Here is a 12,087-nt window from a genome sequence, read left to right as displayed (position 1 = left end):
ATAATTGTTGATATGGTGATGTTTTCTGTGAAGAAACATTTATATAGCATTTGTGGAAGGAGTCTCCAGTGTCAGCGCTTTGTAAAATTCAGAGATAAAGCTCTTTTTTTTGAGTTTTCTGACCTGGGAAAGTGATTTTTGTCTTATTATAGAAAAAAAAGCAAAATGCATTTTTGTCTTTTTAAAGAAAAAAAGAGAGGCTGGTGAAGGAATGCTATAGCTATAAGTGATAACAGAAACTAACATTCATGGTTGTTCCACAACATTAAATGTAACTATAAATGGGAAAAAATTAAAACATCATTCTTTAATAAACAGTCTTAATCACGGATAATTTGCTTTGGTCTCGGAGGAATAAAACACTTTGGGATGTGCTGTTATTGGAAAATAATCAACTTTGGGGTGTTAAAGTAATTTCACTTCATCACACCACCCTATCGTTGATTATTTTCCTATAACAGCATGAAATTAAGAGTTAAACAAACATCTCCTTACAGAAAACTTCACAATATCAATGTATGTTTTTCTTTGTTAACTCACAGCACATTTTAGTTCGTTCATTGTTAGATTTATATTATGTGAAGCGTCTGCTCTACAAGTCCCTGGGTTAATTTCTTAAAGCAAAGGTAGAACATATTAACAGGGTGGAACGTAATATTAGGAGCAGACACCAAAAAACAAAATATGACTGACTAAAATGAAACATCCATTAAAATTAGAATTAATTTAACAGGATTTATGTAGGAGATTGGGCTAATTTATTATCATAACAGAGTTTGAGTAAATTAAGTCGCAAGTAATATATGGGGACATTGGAAACCACACACACACACACACACACACACACACACATATGCGGCCAAACTGCTAAAATAAAGTTTTATATTAATACCTTTTTGTTTCAATAGACAACTAAACAGCTAAATATATAAATAAACCATTTAAACTCAGTCTTAAACTACACTTTATAGTGAATATCAGATGGCTTTCTTCACGGAACAAAGAATGACCCTTAGAGTGATTAGTCATACAGTATAGGAAAGAAATTGATTCTATAAAAAGAAGACTATTATAAGAAAATGGATGGAGTGCTGAGAGAAGGCATTAGTATCATATTACCTAATGGACTGTGACATCTCAGATCAGACGGTACATGGAGCATCAGACAGTGATGACTTCACCTTCTGTCACTGGCTCTCCTAACGTTTTTGAATCTCTGGGTATTTTTTTTTCTGGATCTAAAAATACACCTGCATTGTGTTACTCTGACTGATTGACTGACAGTAAAGGCATAAAGCTGTATGTATTTTAAAGCGAATGTCTCAGACATCGAGCAGCCAGATTGTTCTGCATATTTTACAGACTCAGCACTTGACGTCACATCAAACTGACGGCTTTATTCAGTCATACAACTGTACTACAAGAAGTGCATGAATTTGCCTGCATTTGCAGTTCTACACCTTCTTGGCCTGCATGACAGCTGATTGAATATTGATGTAATACCTGACAATAGCTCTTCTGCAACTCTCTGCCCTCATGTGCCTTGTTGAAATCTGACTTTCGTGACCCCATCAGTGTCTTCATTAGCACTCGCCTCTCACTTTCTCCCTGGGCGGCTCTGACTTTTACTCGGTGCTGATCCGTATTGTTTGGTGACCTCAATTTGCACAGCGTCTGCAAACCTTTCCTCTCTTTACCGAAGGGAGTTTCAACCTGGAGAACTAAATAGGTTTGGAGAAAAACTGTGTTTGCACATATGCTCATAAGTCACAGCAGCTGTGTTTTTTTTCACCAGCTATAAGGATGCAGATAACATGGAAGGACCTAGGGGCATGCTGTTATAGGAAAATAATCATCAACAGGGTGGTCTGATGTAGCCTGACATCAAGAGGAGCTACCTTTACACCCTGAAGGTGTTTGTTTCCTGTACCTTGCTAGAGCAGTAACTAAATGCTAATATGTAATTAAACAAAGTAATCAAAACATTTTTTTTCCCATATAAGAGGAAAATTAACACACGTCTGGAGGCCCTGAGAAGGCCAGGCACACTTATTTAATCATTCAGACTCTCCGATTGCAGTAAATGCAAGTCTAAATTATTAAACCATCAAGAGTCAGAACTCTGGTGCCTGTTCTACATCGATTTTGTTCTCATTTACTCTAAAGCTATTTGAAGGTGCTGTTACAGCCCAGACATGATTGGGTTATCTGAGACCATCAAGGCATCGTGTTTCAAGTCAGTGAATTAAGCTACGAAAAGGCAATTATGTCATGATTCGATAACCTTTACCTTTAATTTGATTTTCCTTCGGGCCAGTAAGGAAGAGGTTTGGAATTGTGTCTTTAAAAGGAGGAGTTCATATTACTTTAGATTGGATCAGTTACAGCATCACTTTACTGGCTTTCAGGGGTAACAGAGTTCAAAGTGCATCCTTGGTAAAATATGTTCTTTCACCAAAATATTTCACCATCATTAAGATAATATTAGTTTTGACAAGTTGATTAATAATTATAAAGGTAGTGCAGAATAGTATTGATAGTATGCCATACCGACATTGCATAAATAAGAGCTCTGTGACAGTTGTTATGTAATCCCCGCAGCCTCGAGCCCTAATTCCTGCCGTCTTCAATCCTAATCTCCACAGACTCCAACCCTAATCCCCACAGACTCCAACCCTAATACCGCCAGACTCCAACCCTAATCCCCGCAGCCTCCAACCCTAATCCCCGTAGCCTCCAACCCTAATACCTCCAGACTCCAACCCTAATCCCTGCAGCCTCCAACCCTAATCCCCGTAGCCTCCAACCCTAATCCCCGTAGCCTCCAACCCTAATACCTCCAGACTCCAACCCTAATCCCTGCAGCCTCCAACCCTAATCCCCGTAGCCTCCAACCCTAATACCTCCAGACTCCAACCCTAATCCCTGCAGCCTCCAACCCTAATACCTGTAGGCTCCAACCCTATTCCCTCAGATTTCAAGCCTAATGCCAAAAGACTCTAATCCTAATGCCAGAAGACTCTAACCATAATCCCTGCAGACTCCAACCCTAATTCCCTGCGTATTAGAGCCCAGCCCTAATACCAAACTCAATCCTAATCCCAGTAGACTCTGAACATAATTCTTACAGATTCTAACCTAGTCCCCACAGACCTCAACCCTAAACTTTGCAGACTCCAATCATAATCCCCCAGAGTACAACCCTAATCCCAGAAGGCTCCAATCCTAATCCCTATGGGTTATAATACTAATTCCTGGACACCCAAACCATAAACCCTGAAGACTGTAACCCTGATCTCCACAGACCCCGACCCTAATACACAAAGATTTCGATACAAATCCCAGAACTTTCCAACAATAATCTCTTGCAGATTCCAATCCAAATCCCATGGGTCACAATACTAATCCCTGGAACCATAGACCCTGAAAACTCTAACCCTAATCCATACATACTGAGCACGAGGCTGAGGGCTTCAAGATCTTGTGCAGAATTAAGTGTATGCTATAAACTCATTATTATACACTATATGGCCAAAGGTTTGTGGACACCTGACCATGACACTCATATGTGCTTTTTGAACATTTATACATTACCTATAACATTATTACATAATAATTATAATGCATATGGTCAGTAAAGTAACTGCTAACTAAAATGTATCTATCTAATGTTATTATCAAACCAGTTAATTAACTGGTGCTAAAAAGGTTTTTTTTCACAAATTGAGCTGATATTCAGTTCTCCCATATCTGTTTTTATATAATAATGGGGGAAGTATGTGGCTATAGCACTGTTTTAAAAAGAAAAATCGACCCATTCATCCTATCTAAATAGGCTTGAGTACCCTTTTTGAGGGCCTTTAGCACACAACATCATAATCAACAGCTCCAGAGCTGTAAGAGACCAGTAATCAATCAGCCATGCAGAAGCTACGGACTGCAGGCAGAGGGGTTATGACCCTGATCTCTGTGAATCACCACCTAGCCGAGCTCTTCACAGGAGAGTCATTCAAAGTGAATTATCTATGAATGCCACGAGCTTTTGAGAATCATGAATGCTGTCATCTGTAACATTTAGACTGAAGAGATGTAGCCTTGGTAAACAGTATGTAGCCACAAGCCTCCATCAGTTTGCTGAATGTATTTCTACATGTTCGTATTATATTAAAAAATGCCCCTGAGGCAAGAAAATAATATTTAATCATGGCCATGTCACAGTGGAATTTAGATTTTCTTGGTGAGTCTCTTTGAATTTTCCTTATCATTTTCCTCATATGATGTTGGAAATGTTAGATTTATATTATTATGTAGTCATTCAAAAAGACTAAATGGCAATATTTTTTGACTACGTACCTTCATTGAATTGTAGCTGTTATAATGAATGTGATGGAGACCCTACTGAGTCCAATGGCAAAAGATGACTCATCATAAATATATGAAATCATTTTTAAACTCCAGCTTTTTATGGTGAAGAAATGGACTCTTAGCAATTGTGTCTCACCACAGAAGTCATGCCAAGAAGTTGTCAGCATTCATTAAGTATATACTCACATGGATAGTACGATGGTGTAGCAGAGGGTTGAAGGTTGTTGCCTCAGGTCTCTAAGGTCCGAGGTTTGATCCTACTTGATCCTAAGCTGCTGTCTATGTGGAGTTTCACATGTTCACCCAGTGTATGTTGGTTTTCATCAGGTTCTTTTGTCTCTTCCCACATCCCAAATCCATTGTGGTAGGTATATGGGCTTCTCTAATGGCCCAGAGATGTGTATACATATGTATATGTATATGAGTATCTGATGTCCTGTCATGTATTATTGCCTTGTACATGGTCTAGGCTCTGGATCCACCATTACTTTGACCAGAATAAATTCAATTCAATTCAATTCATTTTTATTTGTATAGCGCTTTTTTACAAAGGTCATTGTCTCAAAGCAGCTTTACACAAACAAAAGTAAAGTGAAGTGTGTGTATGTGTGTGTGACGTCTCACTAAGACGTCTCACTGACGCTTACTAAGGATAAATCAGTGTATTTTCACCAAATTGACCAAATTTCTGAGCCAGCAAACTAACATGAGCTAACTGGACAAGATTTATGGTAGGTTTTATAAGCTGCATGAATATCATAAGCTAACCTGACAAATATATTTCCGAAAATGTCTTTGAGCAAACTACCCCTACTACAAATACAAAATGTTTGAAGATTTGTCCATCTTTTCCATTCTTCCATTCAAAGACAAGCCCACTTGCCTCACTCAGAGACACATCCACATCCGTCAGGTCTGCAGACAGATTCTCACTCAAAGTGCATTTTGTACTCTGGGAAATGACCTCTGACCTGTGTAGATCTTTTTCTTCTTACAGAAACTAGATTGTAAAAGCTATAAAAACATGTTTCATCTATAACTGTATAAGTTTCATCTACATACACCTTTAATTAATTATAAACTGATTTCAGCAGACTGCCAGAATGTGTAGCGACTTAGACGGCTCAGGTCACGTACAAACACGTTGTTGCATTAGCATGATGGTTTTGGCACCTGTGGATATTTTCAGTCTCACACTGCACCAAAAATGAAGATGGGGAAAAACAACACTGGATTTTTACCATCTGTGCAAATGCTGTAATACATTTACATTTACATTTATAGCATTTGGAAGACGCTCTTATCCAGAGCACCTTACAGGAGTGCTTTATTGTCTGTATAGAAAGCATATCCTCGTGCAAGTACAAATCACTCAGGGTCTAAGAGTACTATCTAGCTCACAACAAATCAAAAAAATTTTTGTTGTTTTTTAAGTGCTTGGTGAAGAGCTGGGTCTTCAGTCTTCATTTGAAGACAGCCAGTGACTCAGCTTTTCATCCAGATGGGATTTTATTCGTCCATCTGCGTGCGGGACAGAAAAGAGTCTTCGGGCATGTCTAGCTTGTATCATGCAAGATGATGGGTCAAGTTGATACCCCCATTCACGACCATTCATTACCATCATTAAGTCAAAGAACTACAGTAGAAACAACTATTATTGGGGAGGTCAATCATTTTCTGGGTTTTCTGAATACATTGCAACTCTTTTCTTAGACTATAGTAATAATAATATCAAAACTCAACAGGAAAAATTTTATTTCACTGTTTTCTCTTTTCTTTTTTAAGTTTTAACTTAAGTGCCACCCAATCTGCACAACCATGTCATATCATATATCCCTGAAAAGCATTCTCCTGATGTTTCCTGATATAAACGTCAATTTACGTGTCATCATGATATACAGTACATGTCAGTTTCCTTTATAAACCTTAACAACACATCAAAACTACAATGTACTTTTCTCAAAATCAGTTATTTCTAAATTTTGGACCAAAAATCTCTGTTTCTAGATAACCTGCATTCATGAAACACAATGAAATATTTATTCCTATTCTTATCTAGAAGGATGTTGCAGAGGAATGTCCAAAAAAGTTTTTATTAGTTTTCGTACTGAAAGAAATGTTATAAAATCCATCAATAAGTGTAGATTTTTGAAAAGGTTCCAGTATAAAATATACTTGTAAGAATATCAGCAATCAGCAACTGACAAAGATTGATTGCCATATCTTTTTTTTCCTTCAACTTGCGTAAAAGCCTGCAGCGTCTCTCCTTAAAACAAGTTTCAATCAGTGTTTTGGGCTTGTTTTCAGGTGACTGTTCAAAATAAAATTCTCACAATGGATTTCACCAGAAAGACCTCAAAACAATACTTGAAGTTGTCTTTGGGGGGCTTTCAGCTTTACAATAAGCCCAAATTGCAGGTTACACAGAGGCACAATGCACCATTTTGGTCATTTTACTTTTCTAATAGACTGTGGCACAACAAATAATTGTTCTTAGATACACAAAAAAAATCATCCTTAATAGCCCTTAGATACCAAAAAAAAGTAAATGTAGCAATCACATCATCTCTACAGTCCATAGTTCTGTTTCAGGATTTACTTTAATGAAATAAATTTCTTGCTGAACTGATCATTAGAAGCTGCCCTTCTTAGTCCAGAAATTCATCACAGAATTATGTATTTCATTCATCCTTGTAGCCGAAGTTGAATTTTCACTTATAGTTTATCCTCCCTCTTATTAACAGTATTATTTTGTATCTGTATTATTATTTTTTTTTTTACATTTTGATGACTTCAGTTTGTAGTTGTTGATCATCTGCACGCATATATAACTGATGATTTAGCCTCTTCAAGGCTTTAGTTTCTCATTTCTTGGTGCTGTAGAAGAAACCAGTTTGAGCCAGTTTAATGTTGCACCAGCACTCCAGTAACCTCATGTAACCCCGTTTACTATTCCTTTGTTAGAATGATATGATCTACTTACTTAGAATTTGATCTACTTACTTAGATTTACTAAGAAGACATAGATCCATAAGCTTTTCTCCATAACCAATCTTGTATTAGAATGATGAAGTACATGAAGTGGTATATCTGTAATTGCAGGTCGGTCTGTTACTTGAATTGCTCTTGTATCAGATGCGCTGAGAGGATATGCCTGCTTTTTTCTATGGTATAATAAACACATTTTTGAATGAGCATCTGGACTCGGCATACTTCTCTCCACTCCTCTTCAGGGTGGAATTTTCTCCAACAATAATAATTACCCAAATATGTATACTATTTCTTTGCTTACAATTTTTTTGGGATTCAAAAACTAATCCTAATTCCTTAACCTCCCAAGTACTATTGGTGGATCCAGACTTACATTCGTCACTGCACAGCTTTTCCCAGTAACTGAATAATTCATAGTAGTCAGTGAATAATATGCTTTAAGACGAATAAATGAATAATAACCTTGGAGAATATATTGAATTGGTTTGGAGTAAGAAGAATTGTTCAGAAAGAACTGGCAGAGTCTGCTGTAGAGCAAAAGAATTTACAGTTGAAATTCAGATGAGAAAATTTCCAATAAAATGTGTAGTGGTCTTGGATTATATTTCACCAAAACAGTGTGGAAGTATTTTTGTTTGTTTTCTGGTTCTGCAAAGACCATGTTGTGTAAGGAGGAAGTTGTGAAAAACAGTCAGTCAGCATAAAGATGTCGATAGCTAACTGATTTCCTCATGCAGTGAATGTCATGCATTGATCAAGTTGTTGGATAGCTACTTGATGTGCCTAAAAAGACTAATAATTTCAGTTTGTAATCAGATAACAGCAGTCAAAATGTCCATGATGCTCCAGTGTTGCCACATCATCATCAAAATAGAGAAGAGCGCTTACACACTCTGAACAGACGAAGACGAGGCTTGTGTTTAAATGCCATGAGTGACTTTTACCTCATGATGAGACAGAGAATGATGTGGATGATGCTGATAATCAAAGTAAGAACTCATTTTCCATAAACATAAATGTAAAATTCTTTAAAATTTATCAGTAATGTTGTTTTTCAATAAGTAGATTAAGTTATAAATGTAGCAGTAGGCGTAGTGTCTTTCAGTGGAAATGTAATGAAGTACTAAGGCGATTTTTCTTAATGGATCTTAAAATGCTAGAACTTTACTTTCGAGAAACATATTTCAGTTCTCAGAAATAAATTCACTATGGGAAGTGTTTTCCGAGACTGCCACACATTATGCAGTGATGGAAGAAGGATGAACCATCAAAGTGGTCAGTGTCTGAGAGATCACATGATTCATCTCAGTCGTGCCCTTGGAAAACCTTTGAGGAAGCCAATAAAGCAGCACAGATCCTCGGGTCCCTCCCACTCCATCTCTTTAAATGCGTAAGCAGCGATATCAGATAAATTAGTCATGTCGGCTAATGTGTGCTCTGTAATCCCACATCACACAGAGAGACAGCAGTCACGGCGTCTGCCTCATTCTGTTTACTGTCTCTATAGTCATCAGCCATGCAGACATTAAGATGAAGTGTTTTCCATGAGGGTGTTGAAAAGATTCTTTAGTCCTCGGTGACCAGACTTCCTCGTACTGTATGTGAGTTTTGTGCTGATGGTGTGCATCTGTTGGTTTGTGTGTTGCATAGTCTTGTGTACCCAAACAAATGAAGATAGATGATATAAACTATGCATAATTTAGCATTTCTGTTCATTATTTTCACCTCGCCTCCCTCCCTCCCTCCCTCTCTCTCTCGCTCTCTCTCTCTCTCTCTCTCTCTCTCTCTCTCTCTGGTGGATTTAGGTGCACTCCCACCTGGCAGGCCATCACAGTCAATAAAGAGACTGCAAGACAAGCTATTTTGTGTAATACACCTGTGTCCAGCCCAGAGTATCAATTTTGCTGATGGATCGCCAAAGATGCTGGTTTATAAAATCAAAAAAAATAAAACCAGATTGATGGCACTTGCTGTTAAAAGAGAGACGCTGACCAATTTGCTTTTATTCATAAGGCAGAAAAGCTGCGTGAATACTGGACGATTTTGATCTGCTGATGAATTCACAAATATTGCCCAGTGTATCATGCTTAATTTAGGTTTTGACAAAAAAAAAAGCCTACTAACAGTGGAGACACATTTTCTGCCAATATTCTGGGATGTTTAAAAGGACTGACCTACTGGATAAATGAACGATAAGTGAGTTCACTTGTACTTTGTACTGCATTTATATCCTCTGATGGTTTTCTCATCATTCAACCAAAATAAACTGCAACATTTCTTTTACACTCTGAGAAGAAAAGGGTAATAAACTATCCCTTTCCTTGTTGGTGACATTGTACCATTAACATACACCTTTAGTCCCTTTAGTGTGTATGTTTTACCTAGAAAGATGCATGTAGTGTACCTTTAAAACTAGTTACATTTTTTGGTTTATATATCCACGTTTCCAGGTGAAAGATACATATTAAAGGTACTAAGATGTGCTCTTGATGTTATCACCCCAAGACAAGGTACAGTTTAGTACCCTTTTTTCTGAAAATGTAGGGTGGTACGGTGGTGCATCTCCAGAGTCTTTGGTTTGATCCTGAGCTTGGGTTACTGTCAGTGTAAGTTTCCTCCATGTTCTTCAGTTTCCTCCTAAAACATGCCAGTAGGTGGATTGGTGGAATCTAAATTGCACCTAGCTGTGGATGAGTGTGTGAATCTGTGTGTGGTGTGTCCAGTGATGAACCAGCATCCTAGTCAATATTGCCTCACCGCAACACTGCCCAAGATACTGAAGATGAGTCGATGGTGTCTATTGTGTGTGTAGGTGAAGGCATGGTCCTTGTATTGCTATGTCTCTTTATCTATTTACTCAGATTTGTGGTGTTCAGTAAAGCTTTTGTGTGCTCATGCTGAAACTAATTGCTTAATTCTGCTGCAACTCAAAGCTTTAGAGAAGCTCAGACACTGAGTGTGACTTGCTGTGATTGTATGCCAGTCATAATTACCACTGAACATCCCAATGCCAGTGGATAAGAATAACACAGCAAAGATATTTGAATGGCGTTGTGTATTCCACAGCCCACGGAGGAGGATGCTTTAGATGTTAGGTGATCTGAAGTAATGAGAGGAGACAGAAGACGTCTTCCAATTAAGCCAAGAAGAACATACAGCATGTACCATTTGTCTCTGTCGCATCTACTGACAGGATGTTCCCAAAGCTAAAACCGCCTGCTTTGGAGCTGAGTTTATTTCCGTGGTGCATCAGCACCTGAATTTAACTCAGGCAAGTAAGGAATAAACCACTTTGGAGCATGCTGTTATAAGAAAATAATCACTGATCAGCAGAGTCACTGTTATCATCTTTAACATCACATCCTGAAGTGTTTTTATTCCTCTTATACCACAGCAATTTGCCAACAATAAGTTTTTTATTAATTAAGGAATGACGCATCATACTTTTTATCCATTTATAATTGCATTTAATGTTGTATTCCCTCACCAGGATCTCTTTTGAAGTTAATAAGACAGAAAATGCATCATCATCTTACTCAGGATGTTACAGCTTTACCTCCGAATGTTATAAAGTGCTGACACTGGAGACTTCCATAAAGACACACGTTTACACACGTTTTTTAAAATCTATTTATGTGAAGTGTTTGCCATCAAAGTCCCTGTATTAGATGTTATTATAGAAATGATAACATAATAGAATGAGCGCATTAATATAAACCTGTGATTTGCAGCTTCACTATTGTAGAAAATTAATCAACCAATAACTTTCTGACCAATCAGAATCAAGAACTTCACAGCACTGTGGTATAACTGCACTCGATTTTGGATCTACAAGGGACACTACAGGGGTCTTTTATGTTTTTTTTTTGTTGTTTTTTTTTTAAATCATGGATCATGGCCAAAATGGCCACCCTATCAACATGACAGAATGAAACAGTCTCAAGTCTGGGTGCTTACTCATGTTCTCACGTTTTATTTTTTTCCACTGGATTCAACTTTCAGAATGATGTGTCAGCTATTTTGGGTGGAGATTTGAGCCAGCTTGCATATATTTTCTTTTTTTTTTTTTGTATACATAAGCAATGCTCTTACTTTTTCAGTGTAATTTAATCAAAATGCTTCCATGGAAACCTGTTTGCAATGTCCGAGCTGTTTGTTACTCCGATGGTGTGAGGTGTGTAGCTGTGTGAATAAGGAAGAATGACAAGGATTTTGAATATCTTCTGTATCTAGTCAGTGTAATAAGGAAAGTTATCAGGATCAATGGAACTCTTAATTAAGCACAGAAACATTATCACCATAACATTAATGTAGGGATGCTTATTGTTTTTGTCACTGCACATTTATTGTTCCTTGCTGATTTTACTATTTTTTAAAATAGATTTCACAAAATAAACCACAAAGTAATGTTATTGCGTTAATTACTAATAAGGTAGATCTCATGGAATAATTTCAGAACAATCATTATTCAAAATATCACAAATTTGTCTGGTTTAAAAAGAAATAAGGCAATGAGTCATTTGGGAGCCAAAAGAGTCAACTCTTATTTGGGTATTGAGCCAAATGATCTGACTCACTGAAAGGAGGTGTAATACAATCACACTGTATCTGTTTAGTGATCTAAATATTCCTTTTTCTATCTGGGCACAATCCTAACCAAATTTTATTATTATTATTTTAAATAGAGGTGTGTGAAGGACTGTTTTTTTTAAAAATTATAATTAGTCAGTT

The sequence above is a fragment of the Pangasianodon hypophthalmus genome, chromosome 11 (assembly GCF_027358585.1).
Source record: "Pangasianodon hypophthalmus isolate fPanHyp1 chromosome 11, fPanHyp1.pri, whole genome shotgun sequence".
Lineage (NCBI taxonomy): Eukaryota > Metazoa > Chordata > Actinopteri > Siluriformes > Pangasiidae > Pangasianodon > Pangasianodon hypophthalmus.
This window is presented reverse-complemented; position numbering follows the sequence as displayed.